Source organism: Argopecten irradians, chromosome 9 (assembly GCF_041381155.1).
Source record: "Argopecten irradians isolate NY chromosome 9, Ai_NY, whole genome shotgun sequence".
Classification (NCBI taxonomy): domain Eukaryota; kingdom Metazoa; phylum Mollusca; class Bivalvia; order Pectinida; family Pectinidae; genus Argopecten; species Argopecten irradians.
The window spans coordinates 28,097,148-28,118,806 of record NC_091142.1 but is presented as its reverse complement, the minus strand read 5'-3'; the positions used below and the strand labels follow the sequence as shown (position 1 = coordinate 28,118,806).

The 21,659-nt window shown below is 37.1% G+C and overlaps 1 pseudogene; it reads right to left on the bottom strand.

The window, feature by feature from the left end:
* Positions 1 to 8,076: 8,076 nt before the first annotated feature.
* Positions 8,077 to 11,533, bottom strand: LOC138331953 (uncharacterized; annotated as a pseudogene).
* Positions 11,534 to 21,659: the final 10,126 nt, after the last annotated feature.

The window sequence follows — 21,659 nt, the reverse complement described above, 5'->3', positions numbered from 1 at the left end:
CATTGAGTTTATAACAAGAAAAACAATATTGAACAAAGATTACTTCTACTTTCACTTTCTGCAAAAATACGTGACTGCGGCTACAAATTATATCTCAACGTCATTCTCCGTTGCCAGGCGGAAAAATTCCGAAGCAACTGCTCACGTAAAACGGCTTTTAAGTTAAGACTCAGAAAAAAATGTAATTGTTAGATACAGGTAAGAATAAATTGGAAGGTTTATATTTCACTAATGTTTTCATTTTGAATTTTTCGAAGCGTTACTTGTTTGTAATCACACGAGAGTGTGATTTTGTAATCACGCGAGAGTGTAGACTGGTTCCCTTCCCTTAGTTCTCTACTCTCCGCCAGGCTGCGCTCCGCTCACTAGGGACCGGTAGCGGGTAACCATGATGATTTTTTTGATTGGTCAATCTACATATCCGGTTCACTGGTATCACTTTTTTTAGACGTGGGAAACCCCTTTACGCACGAAGCGACGGATCTTAACGTAAAGAATAAATAATTTATTTGAACGATATATAAACAAAATTAAATAAGATCTTAAGTTTTGAAATCATTTCGTGCTAACAGAGTTTAGTGTGGTCATAGGAACGACGTCAATGACGTAGACTGGTTCCCTTCCCTTAGTTCTCTGCTCTCCGCCAGGCTGCGCTACGCTTACTAGGGACCGGTAGCGGGTAACCATGATGATTTTTCTGATTGGTCAATCTACATATCCGGTTCACGGGCTTCACTTTTTTTAGACGTGGGAAACCCCTTTACGCACGAAGCGACGGATCTCAGTGAAGCGTACGCAAGGGAGGTAACTGAGGCGGGAACCAGTCTATTAATGACGTTATTTTCTCTTAACGGAAGTAGCAGTCTCCATGATGACATATCATGCGCAGAAATGATGCGCACTACTCTGGAGTTGGAATTCTCACTCAAGATGGCTACTCGCTACCTGTCCTCAGTGAAGCGTACGCAAGGGAGGTAACTGAGGCGGGAACCAGTCTAGCGAGAGTGTGACTTTGGATACTGTCTTGCGCGATGCTGGATCTTGTGTTGACTTCCTGTTTCCGGTTTGTGAGAAAGTTTTCCAACTCTACATATATTGGATGATTTACATAGAATAACGTTAGTGAGACACCTCTATCACAAGAGTTCGCTGCGCTCTCTAGTACCCTTAGTCGCACGAATGCTCGAAAATATCATCCCCATGAAAATATTCAGGTATACGGCAAGTCGGTTACTGATTTATCAATTTTCAGCCATGCGATATAATGCTGATTTCGCCTTACAATAATGGATACTTACTGATTTCACCTTACATAATGGAAACTTTCTTATTTCACCTTACAATTAAGCGCGTTATTCAATTTGTCTACAATCCTGGGAGAATTATAGGACCATAAATCCCCCAAGAAGGCAATTTAATGCTTATATTTCCGTTTTCTGTTATTTTTAACCAACCTGTAATATACACTGTTATCGCTATTGCCAAATCAAGGTCCCGCTGCCTCCGTCAGTGGAGCTTCTTCTTGTATCGTCATAAGTACCTCCGACGTCAGAAGAATCCCCGACGTCATTTGCAATAAAACATAAGTCCATGGAAATAAACATAAAATCATCTGTACACATCAGACATTTTAATGAATATGACCCATCTTTAGGATATTCAACATTTTAAAATCATAACTACAAATACTGTTGCAAATAATATAGAACAATTGGGGTTTTCCATTCAGGTAACATGCAAGTACGCACAAAAAATGCGCAATTGCATCATTACGTCATGACGTCGTTCAGAACGACGTCATAATACATGTTAAACATATCATCACTACACCAACGGGAATTTTAGGAGAATTATAATCTCATTAATTCCCTTTTTATTTTGTATATATAGTTTTAGTCCCGAGCAAATGAAAATATTAATTTCACCTTACAATAATGGATACTAATATATAATTACTGATTTCAACTTACAATAATGGATACGTACTGATTTCACCTTACAATAATGGATAGTTACTGATTTCACCTTACAATAACAGATACGTACTGATTTCACCTTACCGTAAAGGATACTTACTGATTTCACCTTACAATAATGGATACTTACTGATTTCACCTTACAATAATGGATACTTACTGATTTCACCTTACAATAATGGATACTTACTGATTTCACCTTACAATAATGGATACTTACTGATTTCACCTTACAATAATGGATATTTACTGATTTCACATTTACTGATTTCTCCTTACATTAATGGATACTTACTGATTTCACCTTACAATAACGGATACTTACTGATTTCACCTTACAAAATGGATACTTACTGATTTCACCTTACAATAATGGATATTTACTGATTTCACATTTACTGATTTCACCTTACAATAATGGGTACTTATTGATTTCACCTTACAATAATGGATACTTACTGATTTCTCCTTACAATAACGGATACTTACTGATTTCACCTTACAATAATGTATACGTACTGATTTCACCTTACAAAAATAGATTCTTACTAATATTTAAAGATGCTCCACCGCCGACAAATGGTATTTTTGTACTGTCAAAAACAGGAGAGGACGATTTAGTATTTTTCTTCATTTACAAAAGTTACTTACTTTACACCATTACCAACATTGAAAAGTATGAGACATTAATGGATTCTCACTAATATTTAAGGTGTTATGTTAATCAACATTAATATGAACTAATGACGTAAAACTTTACACAGGTAGGTGGCCGTTGCCGTTGGTTACCATACTTGCGTTATGGAGAGCCCAGCAATCGTTTGCAGTCATGGTTCAATGTCACAAGACTTTTGGAGGGCTGTTACTTCATTAGGCATCATTCATTTGCTCTGATTATTATATTTTAGAGAAAAAAACTTGAGTACACGAGAGAATAAATCATAATTCAGAACTCTTCAGTCTATAAGAAACAGCAACAAACGGCAGCGACGGATATTATTGAAACCGATTGGATAATATTCACCACAAATGACCAACGACACCATCAACTCGTCGCTGTATTTGAAGTCTGATAATACTGGATTTTCCTATGACGGTCTCCTGTTTGTACCCGTCTTACTGGGAACAATCATTGGTGTTCCAGGAAATATGGTGTCTGCACGTTTCCATGGAAAAAATCAAGAAGAGCATAACATCGTCGGCATTGTTGCTCACGGGACTATCAGCGTTCAATGCAGTAATTCTTATTATGAACGTCCCATCCGTTACAATGTTTCTCAAGCTGTGTTATATCGACGAGTGGAAGGAAAACACGGAACTAACTGTCGTGAGGTACTTTGTGCTTATACCATGGTTTTGGTCCAACACTACGCTACTGTTGGCTGCGACTGAACGAGTCCTCTGTGTGCCATTTCCGCACAAGACAAGGAGTATTTGCACCCGGCGTTTCGGTATTGTGAGTATAACACTCGTTATCATAATTGGACCCGTCATTCTTTCTACTGTTCTATTTAGCATGCCGCTTGTCTTTGTTCCTTCAAACGATACCGTAACATATTTGAAAATGAAAAGACACACTTTGCTTGATCCAGACGTGTTTGCAGTTTTAACAGCGGGAGTATCTGCATTTCATTTGGGTATTCCAGTAACCGGAATCTCAGCTTTAATGTTCGCTTCGCCAGTGTGATGTTATATCGCTATATAGATATAAACGCACCAACAATACTCCGACACCATTACAGATGAAGGAATTACGCGCAACAAAACTCGTGATGACTATAACAGTAATATTCATCGTGTGTAATAGTCCCTTGGCTGTAGTGTATTACCTCTTAGCAGGCAAGTACATACCTTTTTGTCCTGCTAAAGATTAAAGTTACATGCATGTTTACATTCAAATCAGTAAGGCTTCTTGGTCCATACCTCGAGCTTTGTTTGCTCAAAATTTTCATGAAATAAAGACTTAACAATAGGATGGCTCTTAAATCTTGGCATACCCCTGATAAAGAGGGGAAGCCGTTTATTTTATTAGATTTATATTATAAGGAAATATGATTTTAAATTTCTTGAAAAATTTTAGCGAAGGTGAGCGAAAATAACACAACAAACATATATTCTTAAACGAAAACAAAGGATGGGGATTACAATATACATGATACAAAGATATAGTAATAAGAATAAAAACAACCATAAATTCACACATAAAGGTTGGAAGGACGGGGTTGGTTGGAGGGATGTTTTAAATTTCTTCTACCTTCTAAAACAGTATGTAAATGCTGACATTTTTAGAAATATTCTCAATTTTCAAAGATGGCGTCTGAAGCTGTATGGATGGGGCTCTATAGTGGGGACTCCCTTTGTCTTACAAAGGCTAAATCAGGGGCTTGACCAATCAGAAGACGTATAAATCTACTATGGGGCTTACAGCGGTCAGTGACCTATGGCCAATCAAATTAGGACTAATTAACATATTTATTAATGGGAATCAATTATGTGTGAATCTTTATGGTACAAAAATATGTCTATGAATAGACATTTGTTTTTTGTCCTGCTAAAGATTAAAGTTACATGCATGTTTACATTCAAATCAGTAAGGCTTCTTGGTCCATACCTCGAGCTTTGTTTGCTCAAAATTTTCATGAAATAAAGACTTAACAATAGGATGGCTCTTAAATCTTGGCATACCCCTGATAAAGAGGGGAAGCCGTTTATTTTATTAGATTTATATTATAAGGAAATATGATTTTAAATTTCTTGAAAAATTTTAGCGAAGGTGAGCGAAAATAACGCCAAACTGGCCTTATAAGCATAAGGCCAGGCGCCACCCGAGAGGTATGGACCACATCCTTACTAGCATATAACATAAAAAAAAAATCAATAAAATGGAAAAAGAAAGAAACACAAAGGAACAACAATCAATACTTATTAAAATGTCTGTTATTCAAATAAATCTGGGAAAATGTATTTACTATATAAAGCAAACCGCTTTGATAAAAGAATCTTGACTGTCATATCAAATGCAGAAAAGGACCTGAAAGTCTATATCAAGAAACTAAATGTAGTCCATTTACTGGAATGAAGTACATATAGATAATGACACCTAATAGTGATTACACTGATATGTCTCTGTTATGTATCACCGGGCCAATAGATGCTGGATCCTGATCATGAGGTCAAGAGACAAGTATATAGTCACAAGTCAAAGTCGCGAAATCTCATTTCTCTAGTTCTGATGAGATAAACGAGAGAAAAAACACAGTCAGTTCCATGCAGGGATATCCCTATTGTGGAATATGTAGAAATCCATGTGAAAGCAATGCAAGTCTATGGTCACAATTAATAGTCCTTTTTCCAGAATATCATTCCTTCTCCTTAAACATGGATATCCCTGGCAACCCATATAATTCATTTTATATATAGATAAAGTTGAAACTAATATCTATATCAATTGAATTAAAAGAAACATACAATTATCTTATTACTATGTACACAAAATTCATGAAAAAAATAAAAACTCCTGTATATATGCAACCCTCTGTTAAGAGACCCCCGCTTCAAAACAGAGAGACACATGAACAGGACAACTTAACCAAAACCTGCAGTTAGTCATCTCTTAATGTGAAAAAGTAAACAAATTTGTTCAAACAATACATATATAAGGCACTACTCATTGTGAATACTATAACAGTACACGAACCTCTCCATTAAGAGACCCCCGCTTCAAAACAGAGAGGTACATGTTTACAGACAGCATAATCAGAATAAACAGCATATTAACTAGATAAGGCTGATGTCCTAATGTACTTTCTGAAGGCATCTGAGTGCCATCTGCCTAACATCCTAATTTGTAAATCTGACATGCCTCTGTTCGCCGCCAGAGTTGCTCCCCCTATCCTAAAACTATGGCCTTTGTATCGAGAACTGTCAAGTCCACATACATTCAAACATCTTTTTGTTATATTCTCAAAGCATTTTCTTGGTAAAGGTGCGCCGAGAGAAGTAATGAATAAAGCACCCGGTTGGGGACCTCTCACCTTCAGGTAGTCCAACATAGCATTGACTGGGCATAATGCTTTATTTTCACAACTTGCTATAGGGACTGTATGTGGTTTACCACCTTGGTTATGCTTAAAATGACGAAAGCAGACAAGTAGGCGCATCTGTGGTGCTTGTTTGTCAAAAGCGATATCCCCTATTTGCAAAATATGTGAATGCTGAGATGTGAGGTTGGTCAAAAGTTCACCGATACGGGCAAGGCCATAAAAAGCTGTAGTAAAAACAGCCTTATATACAAAACTTGGTCTGGTGAAAAGCCAACAGTAGCTTGTAAGGCATGAATCATCTGACCTAAAATATGTTCTGTGATAGGGAGACGTACATCGAAAGATGGGGACAAATGAGCTGAACCTAGAATTGCCTTTTGGACAACAAATGCCTTTGTTGGATCTTGATAACCAAGCATGTGATGAATAAAAGCTATAGCAGACATATGGGAAGTAATTGTTGAAGCTGCTAATTTCAAGTTATGCGCATGAGCGACATAGAGTGCAATGATTGACACTGGAACCGGGATAGGCAAAGGTGAATTCAAAGTGTTTATTGAAAAGTCACATAGAAGCTGCCAAATCCTGGAATACATTCTGTGTGTTGACGGTGCTAATGAAGCCGCCAAAAGTGATGTTAAGGTCGCAGGAATAGATCCTGTGCCATCGTTTCTGGAACCACTGTAGGAGCTATGGAGGCAGTTGGATGTAAGGTTTTGAACTTGTCTACCTGTAAACGAGATAAGGCATCGGCTTTATCATTTTGACAGCCTGGGACGTGAAAAGCTTTAAATAAAATGTTGTGTTTCAGACAAAATAGAACAAGAATGCGTAACAATCGCATCAACATCTTATTCTTTGCCGTTTGCTTATTGATAACCGGAACCAAAGCTTGGTTATCAGTGAAAAAGCTTACACACTTATTCTGTAAAAGATCTCCCCAAGTAACTACAGCTACCACTATTGGATAAAATTCCAATACTGATATAGGTAAACCGAGCTGCTTGACTGACGGTAACCATTCCCCCGAAAACCATTGATCTCCAAAAATGGCTCCATAACCTATAGTAGTACAGGCATCTGTAAAAAAGTGTAGACTATCACTGTACACCCATTTTTCATCTAGAAAAAAGCTTTTGCCGTTAAAAGAAGTAAGAAAAGTGTACCAAGTTTGTAGGTCTGCCCTACTTTCATTCGTGAGCCTTATTTTAAAGAATGGTTTTTGGACCCCGATGGTTAAATCTATTAAACGCCTTAAAAAAGGGCGACCTGGGCAAACGACGGAAGTAGCAAATTGTAATGTGCCTACGAGGGACTGGAGTTCTTTCAAAGTTACTTTTTTACGTGTTTTAAAAATTTGAGTAAGCTCTTTACAATGCGAAACTTTGTCAGGAGGTAACCTGGCCTCAAACTTTATGGTGTCTAAAGTAATCCCTAGAAAAGGTAAAATTTGTTCAGGTCCAAATGTTTTGTCAGGAGCAAGTGGCAGCCCTATCATCTTACACATATTCTGAAAATCTGACAAAATTCTGTCACAGCTCAATTTATTAGGTTCAATGAATAAAAAATCATCTAGAACATGAACTACACCCGATGCCCCTAGCTTATGAGTGATTGCCCATTCAATAGCTGAGCTGAACTCTTCAAAAATTTTGCAACTCTCTGATAAGCCCATGGGCAGACACTTGTCAAAATAAAACTGAGACTGCCAATGAAAACCTAAAACATGTCTGTCATCTGGGTGAATAGGTATAATGCGAAAAGCAGACTCAATGTCACATTTAGCCAGGAAAGAATTTGTTTTTTGTTTTTTAATACAGGAAATTGCATCCTGAATCGAAGAATATTCAACCTTTCGTTCGGCATCAGGGATAGAATCATTGACAGAGAAGCCTTTCGGAGAACTTAAATGATGTATAAGACGAAACTTACCGGGAGTTTTCTTTTCAACTATTCCAATAGGACTGATATGAAACTGTTCAAATGGAGGTTGTGAAAAAGGACCAGAGAGTCTACCAGAATTTAGTTCTTTTCTAATCTTTTCATTGACAGCCTCAGGATAATCAAAACAAGATGTAAGATTTTTACATGAGGTTTTAAAATCATCGGGTTGAATCTGACAATGTAGATGAAAACCATGCAAAAATCCATCGACCAAGTAATTCACTTTTTCGACATCATAGCCTTGTAATAAAGCATGAAGCTCAGAAGGAATGACGGGGGTGACGATATCCACGGAAGCCAGGGGTAGCATTGGGGGAACGAAACTGGTAGTGTGGGGGACGAAAAGGTCGAAATTGTTGAGGTTGGCCCGGTGGGCGTACCTGAGTGGAAGGGTGATTTTGATGAAACATTCCTGGGCAATTTGAAGGAGGGTGTGGACCCTGACATTTGGGACATCTATGTGGGAATCGACAGCCATTACATGGCTTGCCTGTGATGAATCTCCAGCATGAGCCCTTAGGGAGCTGAGCTGTAGAAGAGCTAGTCTTAGGACGCCGCGTAATGGCATCTTGCCATAGTTCCCACTCAATAGTTCCCCAAGACATGGATTTGTTATGGGCTTTTAGAAGACGGAAAGATTTATCGTAAAATTGCCAGTCACCCTGTTTGGAGTGAAGCTTTCTCACTACTGAGAGATATTGTAGGAGGGCTGAAAAATCACCTGGCTTCCTTTGTGTATACACAGCAATAAAAACATGAAATGCATTTGTCCACTGATCTATAGTCAGGGAGCTAGTTTTGTTTTTTGGCGCCCAATATACCACAGGTGATGCCTCAGAGCCATTCTGAACAACCATTTCGTACTTCATAGGGTCCTGATTGTTTAGTGTGGATAAGTCAACAAATTCATCATTCCAAATTTTTTTCTTTTAATTTTTCGTTTACCAGTGATCCCAAAGGGATAGAAGATGATGAAAAAGAATTGGAAGGCATTGGCTCTGAGGGGGTCACCTGTAGTGTGGAGGCCATAGCAACACCTGATACATTAGACACACCTATGAAATTGTGGGTTGCCAGGGAGGCAGAACAAGGCGGAGCTGCAGTTGAGATAGAGTCGATGGTTACCGATGGGGATGTCGTAGGAATGTCATTTGTCACTGTTGAGGATAATGGTAAAGCCTGGGAATTAACGTCAACAGTTTCCCTCGAAGCAGGTGTAGATATAGCCTGTCTTCCCTCTTCAAGGCCTTTCTGGTAGGCCTCTTTGACAAGATGCTGCAGTTGAGTCGGCAGGAGTTCAATAGCATTAGATGAAACATCATTTTCTGGAACTGCAGTTGATGAAGTTGTTGGTACTGGGCCTTTCACAGCTGTAGCTCTAGATCTTTTTTGTGCCGACACAGCTTTGTTGGCCAGGGCTGCTTTTCTTTTGGGGGGCATCTTAAGAAGAAAAAAAAGGTCAAAAGGCAGAAATGTGCAAAATATATAACAGTTAACAGTTTTTTTTTTTTTTTTTTTTTTTTACAACTAGAAATACTGATATGATATGTAGCACACATCAATAGAAAAAAGGTGAAATACCTATGTGTAACTTGATCACTGAAGGAGTTATGTAATCTTGAGCTTTAATATATATATATTAATTGTATAAAAGCTTATGTGTAATATCAAAAATCATAAAATTATAAGAGCACATATAAAATAATATGCGACAAGCTGGCATTAATCATGAAATGAAATAGACTGCAGTATTTATTAATTATTATAAACATTCATGGTTACAAAATGCATAAACGTATCATCAGAAAACTATTATGCTAGTCATATATTACACAGAAAAGCAGTCTTATAATTACTGAACAAGAAAAGCCAGCACAGCCATCACTGATGGCAAAACTCATGTAATTCAAATATTCAACTAATTCAAGCGAGGCAATTCAAATGCCAACCAGCAATAGGGTGTTAACATAGAGACTTATACCTACTGTGTACAAGACACAGTATCTGGCAAAAGAAATAAATACCAAACTGCTTCCCGATGAACTGGTGTAAATGTTGTTTTTTTTTTTTTTTGTTTTTTTTTTTAAAATACATATATCAACAAATATAATTGATCCTAGAATTATGTAAATAATTAGCAAATTGCACAGAAGCAGAGTGATATTCACAACACATCAACTATGTAACCCCTAAGCTGGACGCAACAAAAAATAAATATGCTATCATGTAATCTTATGGGATTGATTCCCATTGTCAATAATCAAAATCAAAATGTTTCTAGGGCAACACAATACAAGTTGATCAATGGGACAAGGGAGGTAACTCGAGCTCTAAAAGAGACTAGACTATAAATCGACATGGGAGATAATTCGTGACATTTAGTCCACCTGTGATAAGCTAAACAAAATGCAGCCCCGAATCGACTTATAATAGGGATGCTGGTTCGCAAAATGCACACCATCATTGCCGTAGTAACGTACAGAGTTTGACAAGCGTCCATGTCTCCAAAACTTGCAACGAGGCCTAACCTCGAGCTCTGACGCCAGAAGGGAATTCATCTCTGCAACCCGCTCGTTGTAAACACTGACTGAAACGTCCCCTCTATTTAGCCGTGTCCGATTACGTGGGAAAAGTTCACAAATAACCACAAACTGTACAAAGTCAGTATTCAATAGACGATCAATCAAGGTTTTGAATTTAGATAACAGGATCGACGGTGTCATAATGGGGGAACTGAGGTCATTCCCACCGATTTGTAAACAAACTACGCATGGGCGACGAGAGAAAATATCGGACCTCAAATGACTTAAAAGGCGATCGATAGTACCACCAGGATATCCTAAAAACGACACACAATCTGACTGTAGACCAAAATTACCTCTAGAGGGTTCGTCTGAAACATACTGGCCTAATCTGCGGATAAAACTATGACCCCACAACAGAACACGTCGCTCACAGGACTGCGCCATCTTGGTCTATATTATATGACGTAGCGTTTCGCTTACCTTGACCTTTGTTTCAAAACAAATACACGTGGGTTTCAATCAAGCTGTCATGTGGATGTAGGCAAAACGTAGACAGATGACTTCGTCAAAAGTGTATAAAAGAGGGGTAGACTTCCAACGGCCATAGGATCACCAAATCAGCACATCCTTACACAAACACTGCGTAGAAGGCATAGCAAGTCCATAATTGTCAATAAAACCAAATATCGCTGTAAGATATGGATGAAATCCGACCGATGGACGAAAGTTCAACAGGAAAACGATGTTTTAAATTTCTTCTACCTTCTAAAACAGTATGTAAATGCTGACATTTTTAGAAATATTCTCAATTTTCAAAGATGGCGTCTGAAGCTGTATGGATGGGGCTCTATAGTGGGGACTCCCTTTGTCTTACAAAGGCTAAATCAGGGGCTTGACCAATCAGAAGACGTATAAATCTACTATGGGGCTTACAGCGGTCAGTGACCTATGGCCAATCAAATTAGGACTAATTAACATATTTATTAATGGGAATCAATTATGTGTGAATCTTTATGGTACAAAAATATGTCTATGAATAGACATTTGTTGTTTCAATGCGACTATTCTTGGTAACCATGCCGCTGTGTCAAATACTGGAGACTCTAAATTACTCGATGGATTTTTTCGTGTACTACTATGGGAGCAGAAAATTTCAATTGAAAGCTCAGAAAATGTTTCACCAGCTGCGTGACTGTTGTAGACCGACGAAGATAAATCCTGGAGTTACAATGACAACATTATGACTCGAAATCAGAATAGTCTTTTTGTATGTATGATTTAAAAATTATCGCATTTTAGCAATCATCGAAGAAAAAGAAAAGCTATGGCCAGAAAACCATGGTTATCATGTTAAGTGCAGTGTTGTTACGTGTCAATTTGGAACAAAGTCCTTATTTTTAACAACATGATTTTATGTTATAGAAGGGTATTTCGGCATAATCTGAGGCTGATTATTGCTAATTCAATGGTTTTATTACATTTCGATTCAATATTCAACCGAAAAATACATTTTCCGATTGGTTACAATTTGGGTCGCGACCAATAGGTTGTCAACGAACAACGTGTGTGCCATCTATTTCGGTATATCGTTCAACAGCACGGGTACCGTAGAATATAAATCCACTGATGATGCCAGATCTTCCAAATCCAGTCAGTATGACACGCATACTTTGGCAGATAAAATGGGCCGGTAACTTGGACGAGAGGTTCAGTGATCCGTCACCAAAAATGGAAAAAAAACCGTTGTGCAATCAACTGTGAGCCTCCTCCTCCGACGATACATGGTACAAAATAAACGAGAATGGTCTAGGAGGAAGTACATGTACATATTTTTGGTTACGACCGAATGTTGTAAAGTTTAATGGTGCAATTTGATAAAAATAAAATGCCATTCCTCACATATTGTACTAGCAACTCGTTGTACATATTTATTTTTAATATAGGCCAGATTTTTGCCTTTGTCTATGAGCTCAGGTAACTCTACCAATGTGCATTCAATTATGGAAAATCCAACATAGACAACGGCAACATAGAATTACCTTTGCCTGTGTTATATGTGATATAGCATTCTTGAACGGAATGCATTAAGCATGCTTTTGGGTTGGACAATCGCTATATGTAAATTTATTTTCACCATGTCCACCGACAGTGATGGAGGGATATTACTTTCTCAATTTAAGCGATATAACAAGTAAATGTTTATTGTATGGCTCAATAAGTCCCGAGTGACGAGAAATCATACAATAACTGACTTACTGCATGCTTAACTTGACTTGGCCATGAAAGTGTCGATTCAGCCCCTTTCATGGTAATGTTATCCTGATTGACCATGAAAGGGGATTATGTGTGGACTCCACTTTGGTGTTAAGATATTTAATGGCCACACTTTTCCTTTGTGATAGGTTGGAAGTATGCAGTAAGGTGACAGGCAATTGTACTGTGAAATCATTTATTTTCGTTGGGCTCAATTTTCGTGGATTCTAAAATATTACAATTTCGTTGGCACTTGAATTCGTGGAGAAGACCTTACACATTACCGTTAAAATATACACAGTCGACACTATCACCTGTATTGTTTGATCTTTCAAGCGGAACTATCACAATCTAGAGTCGGTACTCAGCCAGTATTTTTACAGATGTGTCCAACAAACAATTATCGTGTCACATTGATAGAGTCATGATATACTCAATCAATTATATGTTGGTACATGTAGATGAAGTCTATGAAATTCTGAAAACTATCTTTTTTTGAACTATATTTTCCAACTTAGAACTTGTCATGCTTGTCCCCGAAATAGATCTTATGTAGTGAGGTTATAATCATCCTACAATGTATGAACGCATAAACTTACATGGCATTGGTATAGGTATATATATTTTCGTGGGGATGTAAATTCGTTGATTTTGTTCAAAAAACGAAAAATTAAACCCCCACGAAAATTAATGATTTCACAGTATCACCATTTCTGACGTGGTAAAGAAATGACATAAAACTAGACCAATTCAGGCGTTTGATAGAAAGGGTCATGCCAAAGTGATCGCGCGTATATAAAGCAGTGATTTCCAGGTCTGTTCAAAACAGTCGATGGCCCAGAACTTCCATCTAAATTGGAGATTTTGAAATTTTCGACCTTTCTAGGGACCATATAGTGATCATCTTGGATTTATCGAGAAAAAAAAAATAAAAAAAAAAAAAATATTAAAAAAAAAACATACAAAAAACCATCATGCATACATGTATCTTCATACCATGTGCATTTTCATTCAAAAATAAGGCATACAGATGCTCCATCGCCGACAGAGCATTAAAACTATTCATCATTTGGACAATAATATTATAATTGGTGTTTAATCGTGTACGTTTATAATCAACACAAAATTACGTATGAAATATTTTGTTTTGCTTTAAATGTTTGCGCAATCAGTTACTCGTTCCATATAGGACATACATGTAGTTCCATGCATTGTTTTCGGAATGTAGATACCTTAAATACATCAGATGACTCCAATGCTGGCCGGTACCCTCATCAGGTGGATCCTCCTTCCTTAGACATTTCGGCGCTTTCCACGACGTCCTCCAGAGGTGCGCCGGCTGGGTTGACGCCCAACCAGGGACCGGTCCGCTATCGCATCGCTTGATATTATTGCAGGAAGTTGTCTTATTTCTGCCTGTTCATCGCCACGGACAGCGATGTCCGTCTTTCTGCTATTCGTCACCTTGTGGCTAGCACTGTTGCTGGTGACCGATCTACTTCTCCTCCCTCTTCCTCCAGATCCAACTGGAAGCAACTTCTGCCTGCCTGCTAACTGCTGCTATCAGTTTCCTCCGGTCTGCTCCGGTTACCCCTAATAGGCGTAGGGCTCTCCATAATGATTGGCCGGGGAAACCCCTGCATCCGACCTCTATCGGTAAGCACCATGTCTTCCATCCTCGATGTTGGCATTCTTCCACCAGCTGCTGGTATTTCTGCTGCTTTCGTTCGTTGGCCTCCTCAATCCTATCTTCCCATGGTACTGTTAGTTCCACCAAGACTACCTGCTACACAACATCGGCGCTGAAAAGAATTAATAATGCAAAAAAAGTTAAAAGTAACAAATACATATATGTCATTAGGGTTACCCGACCGACCCTATTTTTTATACCCCCAGCTCGCTCACAAAAAAAATCCATGCCTATCGACCCTATTTTTTTCACCAATGTTACCTTAAAGATGCTCCATCACTGAAAAATGGTATTTTTTCACTATCAAAAACAGGAGCAGACGATTTAGTATTTTTCTTCAGTTACACAAGTTACTTACTTTACACCATTACCGTCGTTGAAAAGTTTGAGTTTCTAATTTTACTTCAAGTTAAAAATATTAAAAATTAATTAATTGCATCCCGAAAAAATTCCGTGGCACTATATCCTATATGGAATGAAGTACTGATTGCGCATGACCCAAAGGCAAAATAAATTATTTCATATTATTTTTTGTGTTCATTAGACTTATGTATACACGATTAAACACTAATTATTGTTCAAATGATGAATATCATTTAAGCTCTGTCGGCGGTGGAGCATCTTTAAACATACATATTTTTGGCCTAACATGTATTTTAAACACTTTTATTTTGAAGTAAAATACTTGAAACTTTTCAACGATGTTAATAGTGTAAAGAAGCAACTTTTGTCTGCTTCTAATGTATAAAACGCATTGACAACTATAAGAGGTAATTGCACTTGTTTATTCACTAAAATCTTCTACAGTGTAAATGTATCCGATCAATACGTCATCTACATGGAAAAGTACATGTATTGCGTATTGTTATGTAAAATGAAAACTACAGGGTAGAAGTATTAGAAAAAATAACATTTAAAATAGTGAAACGGCATGTGTATACTAGCGTACATGTATAAAGTATAGATTTAAAAAGATTTACTCACAAACAACATTATAAAAACCAGGAGTGTATACATATGCTTGTATAACGGCATTAATGTGGAAACAAGTCCCATTAGGGCAGAAAGATATCTCAATATAATTTTTCAATTAGAATAGTATCCATTTTGCACCAGAACAAAGTTGGTGATCGTGAAAAAAATAATCAGCTTTAACAAGGATGACTTGTGTAATGATTGTTTTAAAATATCACATTTGACTTTGAACTATGGCTTTCTTACATGACATGTAGCTTAAAAGTTTCTTTTGATACGTGATGTTTCCTATTTTGAACTTGAAAGCGAATATAACGAAGTCCAATTCTTCATCTAAACCCACTTTCTTTCGCGGCTATTAAATTTCGTAATTTTCATTTCCATACAAGTACGCAAATGTTAACATTCCCGGATTTAAAAAAATGATGAAGGTGCTAATTCGAGGTGATAAAATTTCGCACATTTACTTGGGTCGCGAATTTCGCGAAAGTAACTACACGGTATTTTACAGCTTGAAGGCTACTGAATCATGCAAGTTTCATTTTCGTGAGATTAAATTACATTAACTAGGTTGTATGAACACATGTACTATTGGAGAGGAGTTCTTAGGTCCAGACATAACCTTTACATTCTTTACGAACATAGTCGCGTTTGTGGTATCCGAATTCTATAACATATTATGCGTGTACAAGTACGTTCCTTTAGTCAACGTTAAAACAATACCCTTTGTCTATATAAAACCTAGCCGTGTTCATCTTACTCTTACATCAATTAGTTGCTGCAGTCATGCAGTTTGTACAAACATTTGAGATTCATACAAAACTAGATGTGGTCCTGAGGATCATACAAATTTGGGTGCGGTCCTGTATACAAAACTAGATGCGGTCCTGTTAACAAAACTAGATGCGGTCCTGTGGACCATACAAAACTAGATGCGGTCCTGTGGACCATATAAAATTAGATGCGGTTCTGTATATAAAACTAAATACGGTTCTGTGAACAATATAAAACTAAATATGACCCGGTGGACGATATAAAATTAGATGTGGTTCTATGGACGATACGAAAGTAGATACGGTCTAGCTGCGATGACGTAGCTCTGAACGACGGACGGACGATTTCTGACAGATGGTCGTCGTCAGAGCTACGATTCCGTCCCATTGAACACCCAGCGGTGAAAATGTTACATTTCGTGTGTGTCATGTAATTTTATAATGAAATTCAACAATATCAAACATTTTTTAACATAAAATGATTATTTATTTACCCACCTCCTAAAAAATTCGACCTTTCTAAGGACCATATAGTGACCATCTTGGATTTACCGGGAAAATAAAAAATCATCATGCATACATGTATTTTCATACCATGTGCATCTTCCTTCAACAACATGCCATAAAGATGCTCCACCGTCGACAGAGCATTAAAAATATTCATCATTTGGACAATATTATAATTGTTGTTTAATCGTGTATGTGTGTAATCAATACAAAAATACATATGAAATATTTTGTTTTGCTTTTGATGTTTGCGCAATCAGTATAAATGACATAAGGGAAGTAACTCTTGGATGTATAAGTGCTACTCGAGCGCACCTTTGTTTCATTTCGCATGCGCACATTATCGCAGATGAAAAATTTCCATACTAGAAAATCAACATTTACTGAGGATAAAACAGCTCTGAACTATGAAACTACCAAGTAACTGACAACTAAATTGATTAAATTTGTGTTCTAGACATAGTTTATACCATTTCCACACTTTTTAGAGCAGACTATTGAGCGAAAAGTGGAAAACTAGAGTCATCGCACGGGGCAATATTTACCGTAACACTTGATTTCAGGTATTTTCTCAAGTTTATAGCTGAACAAAATCCCTCCTAGCTATGGTCATGTGGAAATATCACCATTAAAGAATTTCATGATGATCAGGGAATAATTATAGCAACAGCTAAAAGAAAATTTCCAAAGTGAATTAAAACGGAAGCAATATTATCGAAAAGTGTGCCATTTTGGGTAGCGTGCCAATTTGGGTAACATGACGTTAATATAATTTTAGGCAAAGCCTATCTGAGAGCGCAGCAGTTAGTCCATTCTTTCGTTTTTGCCAGGTAGATCTAAATAAAGGATTTCCAACTGCGAAAGAGTACTCTCCCCTGACCCATCAGTCTTATCGATGTTGACATGTGTTTTGTTTTTATAGCTTATTGGGTAACTGTACTGCTAGAAACCATTTATAGAATTATTAATTATTGTAATAATAGCTTTGCTGAATTACTGGCATTGAGTTTATAACAAGAAAAACAATATTGAACAAAGATTACTTCTACTTTCACTTTCTGCAAAAATACGTGACAGCGGCTACAAATTATATCTCAACGTCATTTAGACTGGTTCCCTTCCCTTAGTTCTCTACTATCCGCCAGGCTGCGCTCCGCTCACTAGGGACCGGTAGCGAGTAACCATGATGATTTTTTTGATTGGTCAATCTACATATCCGGTTCGCTGGCATCACTTTTTTTAGGCGTGGGAAAACCCTTTACGCACGAAGCGACGGATCTTAAAGTAAAGAATAAATAATTTATTTGAACGATATATAAACAAAAGTAAATAATACCTTAAGTTTTGAAATCATTTCGTGCTAACAGAGTTTAGAGTATTCATAGGAACGACGTTAATGACGTTATTTTCTCTTAACGGAAGTAGCCGTCTCCATGATGACATATCATGCGCAGAAATGATGCGCACTACTCTGGGGTTGGAATTCCCACTCAAGATGGCTACCCGCTACCGGTCCTCAGTGAAGCGTACGCAAGGGAGGTAACTGAGGCGGGAACCAGTCTAAACGTCATTCTCCGTTGCCAGGCGGAAAAATTCCGAAGCAACTGCTCACGTAAAACGGCTTTTAAGTTAAGACTCAGAAAAAATGTAATTGTTAGATACAGGTAAGAATAAATTGGAAGGTTTATATTTCACTAATGTTTTCATTTTGAATTTTTCGAAGCGTTACTTGTTTGTAATCACACGAGAGTGTGATTTTGTAATCACGCGAGAGTGTGACTTTGGATACTGTCTTGCGCGATGCTGGATCTTGTGTTGACTTCCTGTTTCCGGTTTGTGAGAAAGTTTTCCAACTCTACATATATTGGATGATTTACATAGAATAACGTTAGTGAGACACCTCTATCACAAGAGTTCGCTTCGCGAACGGGCCTTTGGCCCGTTCGCTGCGCTCTCTAGTACCCTTAGTCGCACGAATGCTCGAAATATCATCCCCATGAAAATATTCAGGTATACGGCAAGTCGGTTACTGATTTATCAATTTTCAGCCATGCGATATAATGCTGATTTCGCCTTACAATAATGGATACTTAACTGATTTCACCTTACATAATGGAAACTTTGGTAGCAGAAAACAGTAGATTTGGACAATCTATGAAATTAAGGCGCATGCCTTAGAAATATAGATATAGTCATTTAACTGTAAAAAATACCTGTACAAAAGTATATATATAATTAATCAGCACAACTTTTGCAATTACAATTTGATATTTTGACACAGATTTGGCCATATTCTGTGCTTATTCATGCATGTGAATACCATGGTAACAACAAAAAAATACCTGAAAAATTGCAAAATATCATGATTTTTAGCCCAAAATTGCAGAAAATTGTACTCAATTTTTTTCTTAAGACCTACCTTAAATTGAGCACTTCTATCACAATGGCAAAATAAGCCAATTTATTTCATAGGTCGATTAGGTGGATTTTTCAATATTTTTGCCTAAACCCGCGCCATGGATTTTCCTTCAAGTAAAGCTAGCATTTCCGGTCAAGACGCACTTCCGGAGGAGCCCAGAATTGTAATCTCTAACCCATTTTTGTTATGTTTATTTTTGAAAAAAATGAAACTTATATCAAACCCTCCATATTGGATGTACCAATTTCAGAATATATTTTATTTTTAATTGTTTATGCATGGCTCAAAACAGGGGCTCCCCACTTAATAAAAATATAGACCGTGGCCAGGCTGTTCTTCTCTGGTTTGCTACCTTATACACCAAGTTATAACTTTCTAAGCTTCTCGAAAACCCAAATATTGTCTTGAACATGATGCGACGAACAAAATGACATATCCGGTTAACGCGTATCTTTAATAGTCACCGAGTACTGCCAATTTCCCTGAATGGTACATTTTGATTGATTTTCCTCTCAAACAAGCAACAAGGGGAGGTAATTTTAAAAAATTAAAAGTCCTATAACTCTGTCATTTACTGAAATAAAATGGATTTGAATATTGAATGTGTTATTTTGAGATTCTCTCTATGACATGCAGTGGAAAAAACAAGGATTTCATCAATATTGACCCTGCTGTATGACGTCATAATTACTATGACGTCATCAGTAACCATGACATTATCAGTGTGTATCTATGACGTCATAAATATTCAATGACGTCACAAATAAGGTCAGAAACCCTACTTATACTGTTGCTCTGCAACAGATACACTGATTCTGATGTCTAAATTATGACATGACATCAAGGATTTGGAAATTTCATGAATATGACATTATGGTTTTGTATTCTTACCCTGGAAATAAGCATTTTCATGAATAATCTGTAAAAGTCTCCGCCACCCCTATTTTATCAAAAATAGACTCTTTTTTCCTCATATAATTTAGAAATTGGTAATAATAGACAATACCGGCCTTGCCGCACACTCAATTTCTGACAAATACATGCATTTTTGAGATCAAGACAAGTTAAATAGTGTTTTTACAGAGAAAACCACAAAATAACACTATTGCTCTAAGTTTCCATGGATACCGGGCAATAAATCAAGTTGAAATAATCAGAATTCATGCAATATGGGTTGTATAACATCCAATAAGTTATAATGAGTTAGTTTTCAAACAAATGAAAGCAAAATGAATTTTAGCCAAATTATTTAACAATAAGCATGTATACATGCCATGAAAATGAGCAAATAAGCCAATTACCTCCCCTTACCCATCCCATGTGAAAATCATGATTTCTCCCTGTCTATGACCTGTTTTCTTGAGGTTCCCAGCTATAATGAACAGAGGCGCTGCTTATTTACAACCGACAATGCACTTCCTTCGAAAACCTCTTTTTCCATGCAGTATAAGGTAGCAGAAAACAGTAGATTTGGACAATCTATGAAATTAAGGCGCATGCTTTAGAAATATAGATATAGTCATTTAACTGTAAAAAATACCTGTACAAAAGTATATATATAATTAATCAGCACAACTTTTGCAATTACAATTTGATATTTTGATACAGATTTGGCCATATTCTGCGCTTATTCATGCATGTGAATACCATGGTAACAACAAAAAAATACCTGAAAAATTGCAAAATATCATGATTTTTAGCCCAAAATTGCAGAAAATTGTACTCAATTTTTTTCTTAAGACCTACCTTAAATTGAGCACTTCTATCACAATGGCAAAATAAGCCAATTGATTTCATAGGTCGATTAGGTGGATTTTTCAATATTTTTGCCTAAACCCGCGCCATGGATTTTCCTTCAAGTAAAGCTAGCATTTCCGGTCAAGACGCACTTCCGGAGGAGCCCAGAATTGTAATCTCTAACCCATTTTTGTTATGTTTATTTTTGAAAAAAAATGAAACTTATATCAAACCCTCCATATTGGATGTACCAATTTCAGAATATATTTTATTTTTAATTGTTTATGCATGGCTCAAAACAGGGGCTCCCCACTTAATAAAAATATAGACCGTGGCCAGGCTGTTCTTCTCTGGTTTGCTACCTTTCTTATTTCACCTTACAATTAAGTGCGTTATTCAATTTGTCTACAATCCTGGGAGAATTATAGGACCATAAATCCCCCAGGAAGGCAATTTAATGCTTATATTTCCGTTTTCTGTTATTTTTAACCAACCTGTAATATACACTGTTATCGCTATTGCCAAATCAAGGTCCCGCTGCCTCCGTCAGTGGAGCTTCTTCTTGTATCGTCATAAGTACCTCCGACGTCAGAAGAATCCCCGACGTCATTTGCAATAAAACATAAGTCCATGGAAATAAACATAAAATCATCTGTACACATCAGACATTTTAATGAATATGACCCATCTTTAGGATATTCAACATTTTAAAATCATAACTACAAATACTGTTGCAAATAATATAGAACAATTGGGGTTTTCCATTCAGGTAACATGCAAGTACGCACAAAAAATGCGCAATTGCATCATTACGTCA